The sequence below is a fragment of the Oncorhynchus gorbuscha genome, unplaced genomic scaffold, assembly GCF_021184085.1.
Source record: "Oncorhynchus gorbuscha isolate QuinsamMale2020 ecotype Even-year unplaced genomic scaffold, OgorEven_v1.0 Un_scaffold_1669, whole genome shotgun sequence".
Taxonomy (NCBI): Eukaryota; Metazoa; Chordata; class Actinopteri; order Salmoniformes; family Salmonidae; genus Oncorhynchus; species Oncorhynchus gorbuscha.
In genome coordinates, this window is record NW_025746383.1 from 37,890 (window position 1) to 58,373 (window position 20,484).

The 20,484-nt window shown below is 50.1% G+C and overlaps 1 pseudogene; it reads right to left on the reverse strand.

Annotated features, from left to right (window-relative positions):
• LOC124023654 overlaps positions 1-17,716 on the reverse strand; it is a 32,903-nt pseudogene extending 15,187 nt beyond the window's left edge.
• Positions 17,717-20,484: the final 2,768 nt, after the last annotated feature.

A 20,484-nucleotide genomic window follows, 5' to 3' on the forward strand; every position in this document is an offset into this window, starting at 1 on the left:
GTGGTGGGGAACCACTGTGTCTATATGAAAGCAGTATGGTGGTGGGGAACCACTGTGTCTATATGAAAGCAGTATGGTGGTGGGGAACCACTGTGTCTATATGAAAGCAGTATGGTGGTGGGGAACCACTGTGTCTATATGAAAGCAGTATGGTGGTGGGGAACCACTGTGTCTATATGAAAGCAGTATGGTGGTGGGGAACCACTGTGTGTATATGAAAGCAGTATGGTGGTGGGGAACCACTGTGTCTATATGAAAGCAGTATGGTGGTGGGGAACCACTGTGTGTCTATATGAAAGCAGTATGGTGGTGGGGAACCACTGTGTGTATATGAAAGCAGTATGGTGGTGGGGAACCACTGTGTATATATGAAAGCAGTATGGTGGTGGGGAACCACTGTGTGTGTATGAAAGCAGTATGGTGGTGGGGAACCACTGTGTCTATATGAAAGCAGTATGGTGGTGGGGAACCACTGTGTGTATGAAAGCAGTATGGTGGTGGGGAACCACTGTGTCTATATGAAAGCAGTATGGTGGTGGGGAACCACTGTGTCTATATGAAAGCAGTATGGTGGTGGGGAACCACTGTGTCTATATGAAAGCAGTATGGTGGTGGGGAACCACTGTGTGTATGAAAGCAGTATGGTGGTGGGGAACCACTGTGTATATATGAAAGCAGTATGGTGGTGGGGAACCACTGTGTGTATATGAAAGCAGTATGGTGGTGGGGAACCACTGTGTATATATGAAAGCAGTATGGTGGTGGGGAACCACTGTGTCTATATGAAAGCAGTATGGTGGTGGGGAACCACTGTGTGTATATGAAAGCAGTATGGTGGGGAACCACTGTGTCTATATGAAAGCAGTATGGTGGTGGGGAACCACTGTGTCTATATGAAAGCAGTATGGTGGGGAACCACTGTGTCTATATGAAAGCAGTATGGTGGTGGGGAACCACTGTGTCTATATGAAAGCAGTATGGTGGTGGGGAACCACTGTGTCTATATGAAAGCAGTATGGTGGTGGGGAACCACTGTGTGTATATGAAAGCAGTATGGTGGTGGGGAACCACTGTGTATATATGAAAGCAGTATGGTGGTGGGGAACCACTGTGTGTATATGAAAGCAGTATGGTGGTGGGGAACCACTGTGTATATATGAAAGCAGTATGGTGGTGGGGAACCACTGTGTATATATGAAAGCAGTATGGTGGTGGGGAACCACTGTGTGTATATATGAAAGCAGTATGGTGGTGGGGAACCACTGTGTATATATGAAAGCAGTATGGTGGTGGGGAACCACTGTGTATATATGAAAAATGGTGGTGGGGAACCACTGTGTGTATATGAAAGCAGTATGGTGGTGGGGAACCACTGTGTATATATGAAAGCAGTATGGTGGTGGGGAACCACTGTGTGTATATGAAAGCAGTATGGTGGTGGGGAACCACTGTGTGTATATGAAAGCAGTATGGTGGTGGGGAACCACTGTGTGTATATGAAAGCAGTATGGTGGTGGGGAACCACTGTGTGTATATGAAAGCAGTATGGTGGTGGGGAACCACTGTGTGTATATGAAAGCAGTATGGTGGTGGGGAACCACTGTGTGTATATGAAAGCAGTATGGTGGTGGGGAACCACTGTGTGTATATGAAAGCAGTATGGTGGTGGGGAACCACTGTGTGTATATGAAAGCAGTATGGTGGTGGGGAACCACTGTGTGTATATGAAAGCAGTATGGTGGTGGGGAACCACTGTGTGTATATATGAAAGCAGTATGGTGGTGGGGAACCACTGTGTGTATATGAAAGCAGTATGGTGGTGGGGAACCACTGTGTGTATATGAAAGCAGTATGGTGGTGGGGAACCACTGTGTGTATATATGAAAGCAGTATGGTGGTGGGGAACCACTGTGTGTATATGAAAGCAGTATGGTGGTGGGGAACCACTGTGTGTATATATGAAAGCAGTATGGTGGTGGGGAACCACTGTGTGTATATGAAAGCAGTATGGTGGTGGGGAACCAAAAAAGGCCATGGTGGCAAAGTAAATACAATATAGCAAGTAAAACACTGTCACGCCTTGGTCATTGTATCTTGTGTTTTTGTTATATGTTTGGGTAGGCCAGGGTGTGACATGGGTTTATATGTTGTATTTCGTATTGGGGTTTGTATTAATTGGGAGTGTGTATTAGTAGGGGTGTGTCTAGTTAGGCTTGGCTGCCTGAGGCGATTCCTAATTGGAGTCAGCTGATTCTAGTTGTCTCGGATTGGGAACCGTATTTAGGTAGCTTGAGTGCGCGTTGTATTTCATGGGTGATTGTACCTGTCTCTGTGTTAGTCACCAGATAGGCTGTAATTAGTTTCTCTCGTTTGTTGTTTTCGTATTTTCAGTTATTTCATGTACCGCTATTTTCTTCATTAAAAGTCATGAGTAACCTACTCGCTGCATTTCGGTCTGACTCGCTACAAACAACAGAAGAACTACATTACAGAATCACCCACCATTCACAGACCGAGCAGCGTGTGAACTGGCAGGATCTAAAGGAGGACGTTATGGACGGCAGAAGCAAGGAGTATACTACGTGGGAAGAAATCGACAGGTGGGCGGCCGACCCAGAGCGAGTGCAGGAGCCCGCCTGGGATTCCCTACAGCAATGCGAAGAGGGCTACAGGCGAATCGAATCAACGAAAAAGACACGCCGGAAAAACGGAGAGGCGCTGGTTTAAACAGGCAGCGACAGCTGGAGCAGCAAAGGGAGGCTGAATTATTTGGAGAATGGACATGGGAAGACGTGTTGGATGGTAAAGGTTGTTACACTTGGGAGGAGATATTGGCCGAAAGAGATCGCCTCCCATGGGAACAGGTGGAGGCACTAAGGAGAGCAGAGGCAGCGGGAGATAGGAGCCGACGATACGAGGGAACACGGTTGGCAAGGAAACCGGAAAAACAGCCCAAAAAAAATATTGGGGGGGGAGCTAGAAGGGAGAATAGTTATGCCAGGTAGGAGACCTGCGCATACTCCCTGTGCTCACCGTTGGGCTAGAGAGACCGGGCAGGCACCGTGTTATGCTATGGAGCGCATGGTGTTTTCAGTGCGGGAGCATAGCCCGGTGAGGCACATACCAGCTCTTCCTATTGGCCGGGCTAGAGTGGGCATCGAGCCAGGTAAGCTTGGGCAGGCTCGGTGCTCAAGAGCTCCAGTGCGCCTGCACGGTCCGGTCTATCCAGAGCCACCTCTACACACCAGTCCTCCGGTAGCAGCTCCCCGCACCAGGCTTCCTGTGCGTGTCCTCGCGCCAGTACCACCAGTTCCAGCACCACGCACCAGGCCTCCAGTGCGCCTCGCCTGTTCAGCACAGCCAGAGCTTTTCTCCTCTCCTGCACTGTTGGAGTCTCCCGCCTGTTCAGCGCAGCCAGAGCCTTTCTCCTCTCCTGCGCTGCCGGAGTCTCCTGTCTGTCCAGCGCCACCAGTGCTACCAGTCGGCCCAGCACGTCCAGTGCGCCTCGCCTGTTCAGCGCAGCCAGAGCTTTTCTCCTCTCCTGCACTGTTGGAGTCTCCCGCCTGTTCAGCGCAGCCAGAGCCTTTCTCCTCTCCTGCGCTGCCGGAGTCTCCTGTCTGTCCAGCGCCACCAGTGCTACCAGTCGGCCCAGCGCGTCCAGTGCGCCTCGCCTGTTCAGCGCAGCCAGAGCTTTTTCTCCTCTCCTGCACTGTTGGAGTCGGCCCAGCGCCAGAGTCCTCCGCCTGTTCAGCGCAGTTCAGCCAGCCAGAGCCTTTCTCCTCTCCTGCGCTGCCGGAGTCTCCTGTCTGTCCAGCGCCACCAGTGCTACCAGTCGGCCCAGCGCGTCCAGTGCGCCTCGCCTGTTCAGCGCAGCCAGAGCTTTTCTCCTCTCCTGCACTGTTGGAGCCTGTTCAGCGCAGCCAGAGCCTTTCTCCTCTCCTGCGCTGCCGGAGTCTCCTGTCTGTCCAGCGCCACCAGTGCTACCAGTTGGCCCAGTCCAGTCCCGCCTGTTCAGCGCAGCCAGAGCTTTTCTCCTCTCCTGCGCTGCCGGAGTCTCCTGTCTGCCCAGCGCCGCCAGTCGGCCCAGCGTCACCAGTCTGCCAGGATCCGCCAGAAGTGCCAGTCTGCCAGGATCCGCCAGAAGTGCCAGTCTGCCAGGATCCGCCAGAAGTGCCAGTCTGCCAAGATCTTCTAGATCGGCCAGACAACCTGAATCATCCAGGTCCACCAGCCAGCCAGGATTTACCGGAGCCTACTACCTGCCTGAGCTTCCTCTCAGTACTGAGCTTCCTCTCAGTACTGAGCTTCCTTTCAGTACTGAGCTTCCTTTCAGTACTAGGCTTCCTCTCTGTACTGGGCTCCCTCTCAGTACCGAGCTTCCCCTCAGTACTGGGCTGCTTCGGTCCCGGGCTGCCCCTCTGTCCCGGGCTGCCCCTCTGTCCCGAGCTGCCCCTCTGTCCTCAGCTGCCCCTCTATCCCGAGCTGCCCCTCTGTCCCGAGCTGCCCCTCGGTCCCGAGCTGCCCCTCGGTCCCGAGCTGCCCCTCGGTCCCGAGCTGCCCCTCAGTTATGTGGGGATCAGGGTGAGGACTATTAGGCCATGGTCGGCGGAGAAGGTGGATTATCCTAGGACGCGAAGGGGAGGAACTAGGACATTTATGGAGTGGGGTCCACGTCCCGAGCCAGAACCGCCACCATGGACAGACGCCCACCCGGACCCTACCTATGCTCTTGAGGTGCGTCCCGGAGTCCGCACCTTAGGGGGGGGGTTTCTGTCACGCCTTGGTCATTGTATCTTGTGTTTTTGTTATATGTTTGGGTAGGCCAGGGTGTGACATGGGTTTATATGTTGTATTTCGTATTGGGGTTTGTATTAATTGGGAGTGTGTATTAGTAGGGGTGTGTCTAGTTAGGCTTGGCTGCCTGAGGCGATTCCTAATTGGAGTCAGCTGATTCTAGTTGTCTCAGATTGGGAACCGTATTTAGGTAGCTTGAGTGCGCGTTGTATTTCGTGGGTGATTGCACCTGTCTCTGTGTTAGTCACCAGATAGGCTGTAATTAGTTTCTCTCGTTTGTTGTTTTCGTATTTTCAGTTATTTCATGTACCGCTATTTTCTTCATTAAAAGTCATGAGTAACCTACACGCTGCATTTCGGTCTGACTCTTTACAAACAACAGACGAACTACATTACAAACACTGGAATGGTAGATTTGCAATGGAAGAATGTGCAAAGTAGAAATAAAAATAATGGGGTGCAAAGGAGCAAAATAAATAAATAAATAAAATACAGTTGGGAAAGAGGTAGTTGTTTGGGCTAAATTATAGGTGGGCTATGTACAGGTGCAGTAATCTGTGAGCTGATCTGACAGTTGGTGCTTAAAGCTAGTGAGGGAGATAAGTGTTTCCAATTTCAGAGATTTTTGTAGTTCGTTCCAGTCATTGGCAGCAGAGAACTGGAAGGAGAGGCAGCCAAAGAAAGAATTGGTTTTGGGGGTGACTAGAGAGATATACCTGCTGGAGCGTGTGCTACAGGTGGGAGATGCTATGGTGACCAGCGAGCTGAGATAAGGGGGACTTTACCTAGCAGGGTCTTGTAGATGACATGGAGCCAGTGGGTTTGGCGACGAGTATGAAGGGCCAGCCAACGAGAGCGTACAGGTCGCAATGGTGGGTAGTATATGGGGCTTTGGTGACAAAACAGATTGCACTGTGATAGACTGCATCCAATTTGTTGAGTAGGGTATTTGGGGCTATTTTGTAAATGACATCGCCAAAGTCGAGGATTGGTAGGATGGTCAGTTTTACAAGGGTATGTTTGGCAGCATGAGTGAAGGATGCTTTGTTGCGAAATAGGAAGCCAATTCTAGATTTAACTTTGGATTGGAGATGTTTGATATGGGTCTGGAAGGAGAGTTTACAGTCTAACCAGACACCTAAGTATTTGTAGTTGTCCACGTATTCTAAGTCAGAGCCGTCCAGAGTAGTGATGTTGGACAGGCGGGTAGGTGCAGGTAGCGATCGGTTGAAGAGCATGGATTTAGTTTTACTTGTATTTAAGAGCAATTGGAGGCCACGGAAGGAGAGTTGTATGGCATTGAAGCTTGCCTGGAGGGTTGTTAACACAGTGTCCAAAGAAGGGCCAGGAAGTATACAGAATGGTGTCGTCTGCGTAGAGGTGGATCAGGGACTCACCAGTAGCAAGAGCGACCTCATTGATGTATACAGAGAAGAGAGTCGGTCCAAGAATTGAACCCTGTGGCACCCCCATAGAGACTGCCAGAGGTCCGGACAGCAGACCCTCCGATTTGACACACTGAACTCTGTCTGCAAAGTAGTTGGTGAACCAGGATTGGTAGGATGGTCAGTTTTACAAGGGTATGTTTGGCAGCATGAGTGAAGGATGCTTTGTTGCGAAATAGGAAGCCAATTCTAGATTTAACTTTGGATTGGAGATGTTTGATTTGGGTCTGGAAGGAGAGTTTACAGTCTAACCAGACACCTAAGTATTTGTAGTTGTCCACGTATTCTAAGTCAGAGCTGTCCAGAGTAGTGATGTTGGACAGGCGGGTAGGTGCAGGTAGCGATCGATCGGTTGAAGAGCATGCATTTAGTTTTACTTGTATTTAAGAGCAATTGGAGGCCACGGAAGGAGACTTGTATGGCATTGAAACTTGCCTGGAGGGTTGTTAACACAGTGTCCAAAGAAGGGCCGGAAGTATACAGAAGAGAACAGAGAGAAGCTCCAGACGAGACAGATCTTTCTCGAGGAGCTGGGCAAGGCATTGTACCCGCCCGCCTGACCATTCTGCCTGCCTGACCATTCTGCCTGCCTGCCCATTCTGCCTGCCACTCTGTACCCGCCCGCCTGACCATTCTGCCTGCCTGACCATTCTGCCTGCCTGACCATTCTGCCTGCCACTCTGTACCCGCCTGCCTGACCATTCTGCCTGCCTGACCATTCTGCCTGCCTGACCATTCTGCCTGCCTGACCATTCTGTCTGCCACTCTGTACCCGCCTGCCTGACCATTCTGCCTGCCACTCTGTACCCGCCTGCCTGACCATTCTGCCTGCCTGACCATTCTGCCTGCCACTCTGTACCCGCCTGCCTGACCATTCTGCCTGCCTGACCATTCTGCCTGCCACTCTGTACCCGCCTGCCTGACCATTCTGCCTGCCTGACCATTCTGCCTGCCACTCTGTACCCGCCTGCCTGACCATTCTGCCTGCCTGACCATTCTGCCTGCAACTCTGTACCCGCCTGCCTGACCATTCTGCCTACCTGACCATTCTGCCTACCTGACCATTCTGCCTGCCTGACCATTCTGCCTGCCTGACCATTCTGCCTGCCACTCTGTATCCGCCTGCCTGACCATTCTGCCTACCTGACCATTCTGCCTGCCTGACCATTCTGCCTACCTGACCATTCTGCCTGCCTGACCATTCTGCCTGTCTGACCATTCTGCCTGCCACTCTGTACCTCCTGGACTCTGAACTGGTTTTGACCTTTTGCCTGTCCATGGCCATTCTCTTGTGTGTCTGCATCGGGGTCTCGTCTTGTGTCCTTATATAAATACATTTGTAAAACACAGAAACTCTGTCTCTCATGTGGTGTGTCAACTGGCCTTCATTTGTGTTCAATGGGGCTCATTTATCATTTCCATAAAATACTATATGTAAAATTTGTCCTTCCAATTTGATTATAATTACATTTTATAAAAAAGAAATAATAGCAATTTTATTGATAAGTGTGATCGAGCAGGTAAATGGCAAATATTAGCCATGTATGCTGTCTATACTGCTTGTAATTTATATAAGTCAACATCTAAGTATTTAGTATTAAGTATGTTTACTTAAATTGTTATGGCTGAATTGATTTAAAAACCCAATAATGTTGTGGGTCCATCAGACCATCAGACCCGAGAAGATCGGGAGAATAACAAAAAAATGAACGCCACACAGTGGTTAAATATCATGACCGCACATCACGTCATGACAACAGGTTAAATATCACGGACCGCACATCACGTCATGACAACAGGTTAAATATCATGGACCGCACATCACGCCATGACAACAGGTTAAATATCATGACATGACAGGTTAAATATCATGACCGCACATCACGTCATGACAACAGGTTAAATATCACGGACCGCACATCACGTCATGACAACAGGTTAAATATCATGGGTGACAACAGGTTAAATATCATGGACCGCACATCACGTCATGACAACAGGTTAAATATCACGGACCGCACATCACGTCATGACAACAGGTTAAATATCACGGACCGCACATCACGTCATGACAACAGGTTAAATATCACGGACCGCACATCACGCCATGACAACAGGTTAAATATCACGGACCGCACATCACGCCATGACAACAGGTTAAATATCACGGACCGCACATCACGCCATGACAACAGGTTAAATATCACGGACCGCAATGCTCTCTAGCTCAGGCAAAATTATGTTTTTCATTTTCCATTGATTAAAACTAAGATGTTAGGTTTTATTTCACAACTTGGCTGAAGCCCGACCGCAAATAATGATCCGTTTTATCTTATGTTGTTTTATACAGTGGATTGTTTAAAGATTGTTTACATCTAATTTCAGTAGTGAGGTTTTTAACGCGAACATAAACACGTTTTAGTGGCCTAATAAACGGCATTTCACCTCCATTTCAATCATCTAAAAACAGAGGAATGACGTCTCGTGAACCTTCGCTGGGGTGTGTCTGTCAAAGTGTAAGAGATCGGGACCTGTCCATGGTGCTGAAATGCAGATCGCAATAGACAAAGCTATGCTGGACCGACCCCATGTAAAATACCGATTCATGTTATTAGCCTACACTACACACAATATTACATGTGTAGCTGTTGGTATAGCGACAATAGCACGTCTATTGGGTAGTGGAAAATGTGTCAGCTCGTGCGTGCTATATTAATCTCCCAGGTGAGAGACCGAACTCTCTCTCGTGACGCAGTCTTTATTTTGATTTATTTTTGATCTAATTCTGGAGTGTTATTACGGTCGCCTCCGCTACTTCATAAACCAAATAACACCAAGGTTATCTGCTGGTATGTAAACCATTGCGGTACATCTGATATTAGACTACAGGCTACGCTGGTAAACAACCTCTAACACAGCAGCCACGGATCTGGTTTCCATGGTCCCCCTGCATCACTTATTGACCCCCTCTCTCTACCTTTCCCTATCTCTACCTCTCTTCCTCCCTCCCTCTACCTCCCTGTTTTCCTCCCTCACTCTACCTCCCTCTCTTCCTCCCTCACTCTATCTCTCTACCTTTCCCTATCTCTACCTCTCTTCCTCCCTCACTCTACCTCCCTATCTTCCTCCCTCACTCTACCTCCCTCTCTTCCTCCCTCACTCTATCTCTCTACCTTTCCCTATCTCTACCTCTCTTCCTCCCCCCCTCTACCTCCCTCTCTTCCTCCCTCACTCTACCTACCTCTCTTCCTCCCTCACTCTACCTTCCTCTCTTCCTCCCTCACTCTACCTCCCTCTCTTTCTCCCTCACTCTACCTACCTCTCTTCCTCCCTCACTCTACCTACCTCTCTTCCTCCCTCACTCTACCTACCTCTCTTCCTCCCTCACTCTACCTCCCTCTCTTCCTCCCTCACTCTACCTACCTCTCTTTCTCCCTCACTCTACCTCCCTCTCTTTCTCCCTCACTCTACCTACCTCTCTTCCTCCCTCACTTTACCTCCCTCTCTTCCTCCCTCACTCTACCTTCCTCTCTTCCTCCCTCACTCTATCTCCCTCTCTTCCTCCCTCACTCTACCTACCTCTCTTCCTCCCTCACTCTACCTACCTATCTTCCTCCCTCACTCTACCTCCCTCTCTTCCTCCCTCACTCTACCTCTACCTTTCCCTATCTATACCTCTCTTCCTCCCTCACTCTACCTCCCTCTCTTCCTCCCTCACTCTACCTCCCTCTCTTCCTCCCTCACTCTACCTCTACCTTTCCCTATCTATACCTCTCTTCTTCCCTCACTCTACCTCCCTCTCTTCCTCCCTCACTCTACCTCCCTCTCTTCCTCCCTCACTCTACCTCTACCTTTCCCTATCTATTCCTCTCTTCCTCCCTCACTCTACCTCCCTCTCTTCCTCCCTCACTCTACCTACCTCTCTTTCCCTCATCTACCTTCCTCTCTTCCTCCCTCACTCTACCTCCCTCTCTTCCTCCCTCCTATCCTACCTCTCTTCCTCCCTCACTCTACCTTCCTCTCTTCCTCCCTCACTCTACCTCTCTCTCTCCCTTTCCCTATCTCTACCTCTCTTCCTCCCTCACTCTACCTCTCTTCCTCCCTCCTCTCTACCTTTCCCTATCTATACCTCTCTTCCTCCCTCACTCTACCTCCCTCTCTTCCTCCCTCTCCCTCTCTTCCTCCCTTTCTACCTCTACCTTTCCCTATCTATACCTCTCTTCCTCCCTCACTCTACCTCCCTCTCTTCCTCCCTCACTCTACCTACCTCTCTTCCTCCCTCACTCTACCTCTACCTTTCCCTACCTCTCTACCTCTCTACCTCCTATCTTCCTCCCTCTCTACCTCCCTCTCTTCCTCCCTCACTCTATCTCTACCTCTCCTCTCTTCCTCCCTCACTCCCTCACTCTATCTCTCTACCTTTCCCTATCTCTACCTCTCTTCCTCCCTCCCTCCACCTCCCTCCCTCTCTTCCTCCCCCTCACTCTACCTCCCTCTCTTCCTCCCTCACTCTACCTCCCTCTCTTCCTCCCTTCCTTCCCCTGGCACCCCTCCCTGCCTCTCTCGGCTCATCCCGGTTCAATGGAGTTGCTTTGTTATCAAACGGCCTAGATTGGGGACAGTTTGACATTTACTGTGTGTGTGTGTGTGTGTGTGTGTGTGTGTGTGTGTGTGTGTGTGTGTGTGTGTGTGTGTGTGTGTGTGTGTGTGTGTGTGTGTGTGTGTGTGTGTGTGTGTGTGTGTGTGTGTGTGTGTGTGTGTGTGCGGGGGGGCAGATGTCTCTTTATCTCTTTATATTACAGTGGAGAGGATGAACATGCGCAGGTAGCCTACAGGACACCTTTTTAAGTAGCCTAGTGAAATGAATACATGTCAAAAGTTAAGTTAAGTGACCATTATTTAGACAATATTGAAGCGTTTGAGGTCAAGGAATAGCTACTCTGATTGTTAAGGAGGCAGAACGCGCGTTAATCTTTCCTGAATAACTGGGCCTGCTGGGCGCATGAGACTGTGTGGCTACACAATGTAGGACGACTTGGGAGAATGAGGACGGGCAGAAGGATAAACACAGCCAGACTGTCCTGTACGGTGCCTCATCTAGATCAAGAGGAGACCCACAATTCATCCAGACGGAATGAAACATTCAAATATCGGGGCTTTTGCGCCATTATTCAATGGCATTTTCACTTTAGTTTATAGTACCTCACCGATATATTTGAGCCTTTTGGTATTCCCACTTCTGACACCAATGCACCGAACGGCAGGACAAGGGAGTGAACCCGGGTCATTGGCGTGAAAGGAAAACCCCCATAATGCATCGTGCCAATAGGGGGAACCCACTCTCTATATGAGGGAATCCTTAAATACAGTAAGTTACATTTGTTTCAGCTGCGTGTCTTCACTCTTATTTCATGTGTAATGACACACCTGGTCTCTCCTCAGTACCTGGCCTCTCCTCTGCACCTGGCCTCTCCTCTACACCTGGCCTCTCCTCACCTGGCCTCTCCTCTACACCTGGCCTCTCCTCTACACCTGGCCTCTCCTCTCCACCTGGCCTCTACACCTGGCCTCTCCTCTACACCTGGCCTCTCCTCTCCACCTGGCCTCTCCTCTACACCTGGCCTCTCCTCTCCACCTGGCCTCTCCTCTCTACACCTGGCCTCTCCTCTCCACCTGGCCTCCTCTACTCCTCCTCTACACCTGGCCTCCTCTACACCTGGCCTCTCCTCTACACCTGGCCTCTCCTCTACACCTGGCCTCTCCCTACACCTGGCCTCTCCACCTGGCCTCTCCTCTACACCTGGCCTCTCCTCCTTACCTGGCCTCTCCTCTACACCTGGCCTCTCCTCTACACCTGGCCTCTCCTCTCCACCTGGCCTCTCCTCTACACCTGGCCTCTCCTCTACACCTGGCCTCCTCTACACCTGGCCTCTCCTCTACACCTGGCCTCTCCTCCTCCACCTGGCCTCTCCTCTACACCTGGCCTCTCCTCTACACCTGGCCTCTCCTCTCACACCTGGCCCTCCTCTACACCTGGCCTCTCCTCTCCACCTGGCCTCTCCTCTCCACCTGGCCTCTCCTCTACACCTGGCCCTCCTCTACACCTGGCCTCTCCTCTACACCTGGCCTCTCCTCTACACCTGGCCTCTCCTCTACACCTGGCCTCTCCTCTGCACCTGGCCTCTCCTCTGCCAACCAGTTATTCCTCTCCACCTGGCCTCTCCTCTACACCTGGAAAATTGATGCAGATTTGAATGATTTTATGTCCACCTGGCTATGATTGCTAGTTAACCTGGCCTTCAGATCTCCACCTGGCCCACCTCCACACCTGGCCTCACTATGTACAGAGGGCAGGATAGACCTGCCTCTCCTACTAAACCTGGCCTCTCCTGTAGACATCAGGGAAATACCACAGCACCTTGGTAGGGGAGGACGTGCAGGCAGATTAGGAAATGTGGCTATATTGAAGAAATTATTTTGTTAAACCTGCAAAATGGCCTCTCCTCTAAACCTGGCCTCTCCTCTACACCTGGCCCTCCTGTGCCTACCTGGCCCTCCTCTAAAAACCTGGCCCCATCCCTACACCAAAGTAAAACAAAAAGCTAGACAAACCTGGCCCTCCTCTACACCTGGCCTCTCCTCTCCACCTGTCCCTCCTCATCTCCACCTGGCCCTCCTCTACACCTGGCCTCTGACCTGCTGTCTCGGCGTTACCATCCTCTACACCTGGACACCTGGCCTCTCCTCTACACCTGGCCTCTCCTCTGCAGGCTGGCCCTCCTCTGCCAATCAGTTATTCCTCTACAGAGGTCTTGTGGATTTATATAGAAAATTGATGCAGATTTGAATGATTTTCTGTGTGGTATGATTGGAAGTTAAGGAGGGGGAATTGCAGAAGAAAACGATCCACCTACCACTATTGTCACTATGTACAGAGGGCAGGATAGAGTTGACTGTATATGGCTAAACGTTATATAGAAAAGTGTAGAGCATCAGGGGAAATACCACAGCACCTTGGTAGGGGGGAGGAGCGAATGCAGGCAGATAGAGGAAATGTGGCTATATTGAAGAAATTATTTTGTTAAACCTGCAAAATGGGGAATGTAAACCAGGGGAAGAATAGAGGACCCTCCCCTGTGCCTAATAATACAAATAGAGGGAATAGGAAAATCCCCCAGAGGAGGGGGAAGTAAAAGGGGGAATAGAAAAGCTAGACAAAGGGAATTTTGGACCGGGGAAACCTCAGTCAATTTCAAACTGTCCCTTTGCGAATAAGGAGGAAAAAGAGTGACAATGCCAAAGCACCAATCAGGGCGCAGAACACAGAGAGTCTCCAGTGACAGGCTGACCTGCTGAGGGCGGACCATGAGGATTTACAGTACAGAGGTGTCTGTGGTATAAGCAGAGAGCGAGAGAGGGATGGGGAGAGAAAGAGAATGGATGTGTATATAGTAGGGAAGAATAGAGGAGGGGGAATAGAGGGAGGAAGAATAGAGGAGGGGAGGGGGGAATAGAGGAGGAAGAATAGAGGAGGGGGAATAGAGGAGAGGAGGAAGAATAGAGGGGGATAGAGGAGGAGAAGGCAAAGAGGAGGTGGAATAGAGGAGGGGGATAGAGGAGAGGAGGGGGGAATAGAGGAGAGGGGAATAGAAGAGGAAGAATAGAGGAGGGGGAATAGAGGAGGAAGAATAGAGGAGGGGGAATAGGAGGAGAGGAGGAGGGAATAGGAGGAGGAAGAATAGAGGAGGGGGATTAGGAGGATAGAGGAGAGGGGAATAGAGGGGAATAGAGGAAAGAATAGAGGAGGGGGAATAGAGGAGAGGGAATAGAGGAGGGGGAATAGAGGAGGAAGGAGGGGGAACAGAGGAGGGAGAGGAATAGAGGAGGGGGAATAGAGGGAGAGGAGGGGGAATAGAGGAGGGGGAATAGAGGAGTGAGGAATAGAGGAGGGGGAATAGAGGAGGGGGAATAGAGGAGGAGGCATAGAGGAGAAGGCATAGAGGAGGGGGAATAGTGGAGGAGGAATAGAGGAGGAAGAATAGAAGAGGGGGAATAGAGGAGTGAGGAATAGAGGGGGAAGAGAGGAGGGGGGAATAGAGGAGGGGGAATAGACAAGGATGAATAGAGAAGGGGCAATAGAGGAGGGGGAATAGAGGAGGAGGAATAGAGGAGGGGGAATAGAGGAGAAGGCAAAGAGGAGGGGAATAGAGGAGGAGGAATAGAGGGGGAGGAGGAGAATAGGGGGAATGGAACAGGAGGAATAGAGGAGGAGGAAGAGAGGGAGGGGGAATAGAGGGAGGGGGAAGAGGGGAATAGAGGAGAAGGAGGGGGAATAGAGGAGAGGAGGGGGAATAGAGGGAGGAGGGAATAGAGGGGGAGGGAATAGAGGAGGGGGAATAGAGAGGAGGGGGGAGGAGGAATAGAGGAGGGGGAAGGAGAGGAGGGGAATAGAGGAGGAGGAATAGAGGAGGGGGAATAGAGGAGGAGGAATAGAGGAGAGGAGGGAGGAATAGAGGATGAAGAAATAGAGGAGGGGGAATAGAGGAGGATGAAGAGAGGAGGGAGGAATAGAGGAGGGGGAATAGAGGAGGAGGAATAGGAGGTTTGGGGAATAGAGGAGGGGGAATAGAGATGCTGAGAGGATATAACGATTCAACAGGGAGGAGATAAGATGGTGGCAGGCAATCAGATGCTATATACATGTAAAAACACTGATGCATTTCAGTTAGCTGACATTACTGGCAGCATCATTGTTTGTCTTTGCGTGGTAACATGTACTATACTGCTAGTCCACATAGAAGTGGGAATAGAGGACCAGGAATATTACAGAACTGGAAATAGCAATATAGCCTAGAGGACATACGAGAGGGGGGCTTGCACACACACATAGGGCCTAGCCCAGATCCAGACCTAGTCCTGAAAGTTCTCTAGGATCTAGTGCCAGTCTGCAGGGACTCCTCTCTGAAGAATAGAGGAGTCCTGGAGGATCTAGTGCCAGAGGGACTCTCTCTGATTCAGCTAGCCCAGATCCAGACAGAGTCCTGAATGTTCTCTAGGATCTAGTGCCAGTCTAGGAGGGGAATAGAGGAGGATCTGAATTCAGGTTTGGGGAATAGCCCAGGGGGAATAGAGATGCTGAGAGGATATAATGATTCAACAGGCTTCAGATAAGATGGTGGCAGGCAGTCAGATGCTATATACATGTAAAAACACTGATGCATTTCAGTTAGCTGACATTACTGGCAGCATCATTGTTTGTCTTTGCGTGGTAACATGTACTATACTGCTAGTCCACATGAAGTGTTCTTCTCTCACACCACTTTATTACAGAACTGGAAATAGCAATATAGCCTACATACTCTGTCTTTGTAAAGCTTGCACACACACATAGGGCCTAGCCCAGATCCAGACCTAGTCCTGAATGTTCTCTAAGATCTAGTGCCAGTCTACAGGGGCTCCTCTCTGATTCAGCTAGCCCAGATCCAGACCTAGTCCTGAATGTTCTCTAAGATCTAGTGCCAGTCTACAGGGACTCCTCTCTGATTCAGCTAGCCCAGATCCAGACAGAGTCCTGAATGTTCTCTAGGATCTAGTGCCAGTCTACAGGGACTCCTCTCTGATTCAGCTAGCTCAGATCCAGACAGAGTCCTGAATGTTCTCTAAGATCTAGTGCCAGTCTACAGGGCTCCTCTCTGATTCAGCTAGCCCAGATCCAGACAGAGTCCTGAATGTTCTCTAGGATCTAGTGCCAGTCTACAGGGGCTCCTCTCTGATTCAGCTAGCCCAGATCCAGACAGAGTCCTGAATGTTCTCTAGGATCTAGTGCCAGTCTACAGGGGCTCCTCTCTGATTCAGCTAGCCCAGATCCAGACAGAGTCCTGAATGTTCTCTAGGATCTAGTGCCAGTCTACAGGGGCTCCTCTCTGATTCAGCTAGCCCAGATCCAGACAGAGTCCTGAATGTTCTCTAGGATCTAGTGCCAGTCTACAGGGAGGGGCTCCTCTCTGATTCAGCTAGCTCAGATCCAGACAGAGTCCTGAATGTTCTCTAGGATCTAGTGCCAGTCTACAGGGCTCCTCTCTGATTCAGCTAGCCCAGATCCAGACCTAGTCCTGAATGTTCTCTAGGATCTAGTACCAGTCTACAGGGGCTCCTCTCTGATTCAGCTAGCTCAGATCCAGACAGAGTCCTGAATGTTCTCTAGGATCTAGTACCAGTCTACAGGGGCTCCTCTCTGATTCAGCTAGCCCAGATCCAGACAGAGTCCTGAATGTTCTCTAGGATCTAGTGCCAGTCTCCAGGGCTCCTCTCTGATTCAGCTAGCCCAGATCCAGACAGAGTCCTGAATGTTCTCTAGGATCTAGTGCCAGTCTGCAGGGGCTCATATCTGATTCTCTGCATGTTTCAGACCTATTACTGCCGACTGGGGAGGTGACCTGTATATTGTTATCAATCCCAGCTGAAATAGTTCTCAGATATGGGATAACCATTTCAGATACAAGGGGAGGTAGGTAGAGATACTGTATGAAGAGAGATGGAGAGAACAGAATACAATGGGATGAGGGTTGAAAGGAGGATGAGAGGTACAGGATAAGGAGAGGGTAGAGTGACCCTTATAGCACCTGTTTTATAGTGGCTTAACACCAACATAGAATGAATACAAGTGTGATGCATAGTAAAGAGCAACCTCAGCGTGATGGCTTGCTGTGTCCCTTCCTTACCTCCATCAGAGTACGTCTCAGTCCCGTATCCATCCTGCAGGCCGTTGCTCCAGGTCCCTTCGTAACGGGCCCCGCTGACCGTGCTCTCCAGTTGGCCGTAGCGTCCCTTGAAGCCCTGCGTCCACTCCCCCTGTAGTCCCAGCGGCCCTTGCTCTCCACGCCGACGCCGTGGCGTTTCCCCTGCGCCCACGTGCCCTGGTAACTATTCCCGCTGGGCCAGGTGTAGACGCCCAGGACCTCGAAGCCGTGGCTCCAGGCCCCGGCGTACTCCCCCTGACCCTGTGGCCCTGTGCAGACCCCCCGGCCATGGGCCTTGCCCTGCTCCCACCCTCCACAGTACGACCCCCGTCATCAAAGTCAAACCTGCCTCCAGTGGACATGCATGAAACAGGTTTAGGCAAAATCCTCAGAACGTCAAGAAGAGTAAATCAGATTTACACAGAAAGATCAGGGCCGGGAGGCGAAGATGGAGATAGAATCATGGAGGTTTAGATCTCCTAGTATTTCCCTTTACCTTCTTGTTGTTGTTTTTTTAATGATAATGGAATCAAAAACAGGTTCCCCGTCTTGTACAAATCAGGGCTTGGTCCAGAGAACATCACCTGGGACGGAGAGAGAGGTTTCATCTGTCTGTCAATGGAGGTGGCAGGGTCTGGATCTCGGTCTGGACCTGGCGCGACGTTAAGGATGCTAGATGCTACTGCCGGCCGAGCATTCTGCTTCCCACGGCTGTATGCGCTCCTCCTCCTCTCCTCCTCCTCCTCCCTCCTCCTCCTCCTCCTCCACCCTCCTCCTCCTCCTCCACCCTCCTCGCCAGCTGGGATGGCACTAACCCACTCACCTCTCCGTTGGCTGGGGCACTCCAGACAGGCTAGGCCCAGGCTTTTCTAATAGTCCCAGAGGCCCTGACGGCAGCAGTGCCACAGCGAGCTCAATCAGACATACCACCACCACCCGTCTAGCTGTGCCGTACTGGCACACAGAAATGGAGAGAGGATAGAGACGGGAGAGGGAGAGGATAGAGATGGGAGAGAGGATAGAGATGGAGACGGGAGAGAGGGACGGGAGAGAGGATAGAGACGGGGAGAGGGAGAGAGGATAGAGACGGGAGAGGGAGAGAGGATAGAGACGGGAGAGGGAGAGAGGATAGAGACGGGAGAGGGAGAGAGGATAGAGACGGGGAGAGGGAGAGAGGATAGAGACGGGAGAGGGAGAGAGGATAGAGACGGGAGGGAGAGAGGATAGAGATGGGAGAGAGGATAGAGACCGGGAGAGGGAGAGAGGATAGAGACGGGAGAGGGAGAGAGGATAGAGAGAGGAGACGGGAGAGGGAGAGAGGATAGAGACGGGAGAGAGATCGTACCTCACCAGTACGCCCCAGAAATAAACAGAGATGGGCTATAGCTATAGAATGGGCTGGAAACATCCGAACACACACATCCGTAAAACACACACACACACACACACTGAACACACACACCTCAGACGACCTAACGGACTGTGTATTCCCCTTTGCTCCCCTCTTCTTCTGTCTTGTTCTCTCCTTCCTCCTCCTCCTCCTCACTGTGCTCCTGCAGCGCTGTAGCGATGGAGCTGCATTCTCTCCTGAACAACATGGGAGGAGGGTTGATGCAACAACAAAATATATATATAATGATTGTCTTCCTTTCCTCTTAATCTTCTGTATTTAGAGCTCAACCCCCTTATGTCTGGGTCATTAATATATCCAGTTTCCCACAAGTCATATGATGTTGGTCTCTCGATCTCTTCTCTCCCTTGCTTTCTCTCTCTCTCTCTCGCTCTAAAATCTGCTCATTACTGAAGGACTGGTCCACCCCATCCAATACCCCTCCCCCACACGCTCCCTGTCTCATCCCCTCCTCCGGCAGGCTCTTAAAGAGACAGGGATACAGGGACAGGGGAAGAGCAGCGTGTGTTCTCTTTCTCTCCCTCCCTCCTCCTGCAGGCTCTTAAAGAGACAGGGATACAGGGACAGGGGAAGAGCAGCGTGTGTTCTCTCTCTCTCCCTCTCTCTCCCTCGCCTCTCTCTCTCTCTCTCTCTCTCTCTCTCTCTCTCTCTCTCTCTCTCTCTCCCTCTCTCTCTCTCCCTCGCTCTCTCTCTCTACCTTTCTCTCAATTCAATTCAATTCAAGGGGCTTTATTGGCAGGGGAAACATATGTTAACATTGCCAAAGCTAGTGAAGTAGATAATATACAAAAGTGAAATAATCAATACAAATTAACAGTCAACATTACACAAAGACATTACAAATGTCATATTATATGTCTATATACAGTGTTGTAACGATGTGCAAATGGTTAAAGTACAAAAGGGAAAATAAATCAACATAAATATGGGTTGTATTTACAATGGTGTTTATTCTTCACTGGTTGACCTTTTCTTGTGGCAACAGGTCACACATCTTGCTGCTGTGATGTCACACTGTGGAATTTCACCCAGTAGATATGGGAGTTTATCAAAACCGGGTTTGTTTTCAAATTCTTTGTGGATCTGTGTAATCTGAGGGAAATATGTCTCTAATATGGTCATACATTGGGCAGGAGGTTGGGAAGTGCAGCTCAGTTTCCACCTCATTTTGTGGGCAGTGTGAACAAAGCCTGTCTTCTCCTGAGAGCCAGGTCTGTCTACGGCGGCCTTTCTCAATAGCAAGGCTATGCTCACTGAGTCTGTACATAGTCAAAAATTTCCTTAAATTTGGGTCAGTCACAGTGGTCAGGTATTCTGCCACTGAGTACTCTCTGTTTAGGGCCAAATATCATTCCAGTTTGCTCTGTTTTTTTGTTAATTCTTTCCAATGTGTCAAGTAATTATCTTTTTGTTCTCATGATTTGGTTGGGTCTAATTGTGTTGCTGTCCTGGGGCTCTGTGGGGCGTGTTTGTGTTTGTGAACAGAGCCCCAGGACCAGCGTGTTTAGGGGACTCTTCTCCAGGTTCATGGAAGGTTTGGGAATCACTTCCTTTTAGATGGTTGTAGAATTTAACATCTCTTTTCTGGATTTTGATCATTAGCTGTTATCGGCCTAATTCTGCTCTGCAGGCATTATTTGGTGTTCTACGTTGTACACAGAGGATATTTTTTGCCGAATTCTGCATGCAGAGTCTCAATTTGGTGTTTGTCCCATTTTGTGAATTCTTGGTTGGTGAGCGGACCCCAGACCTCACAACCATAAAGGGCAATGGGCTCTATGACTGATTCAAGTATTTTTAGCCAGATCCTAATTGGTATGTTGAATTTTATGTTCCTTTTGATGGCATAGAATGCCCTTCTTGCCTTGTCTCTCAGATCGTTCACAGCTTTCTCGAAGTTACCTGTAGTTTGTTGTGTGCTCTAGGGCAACAGTGTCTAGATGGAATTTGTATTTGTGCTCCTGGCGACTGGACCTTTTTGGGAACACCGTTATTTTGGTCTTATTGGGATTTCCTGTCAGGGTCCAGGTCTGATAGAATCTGTACAGAAGATCTAGGTGCTGCTGTAGGCCCTCCTTAGTTGGGGACAGAAGCA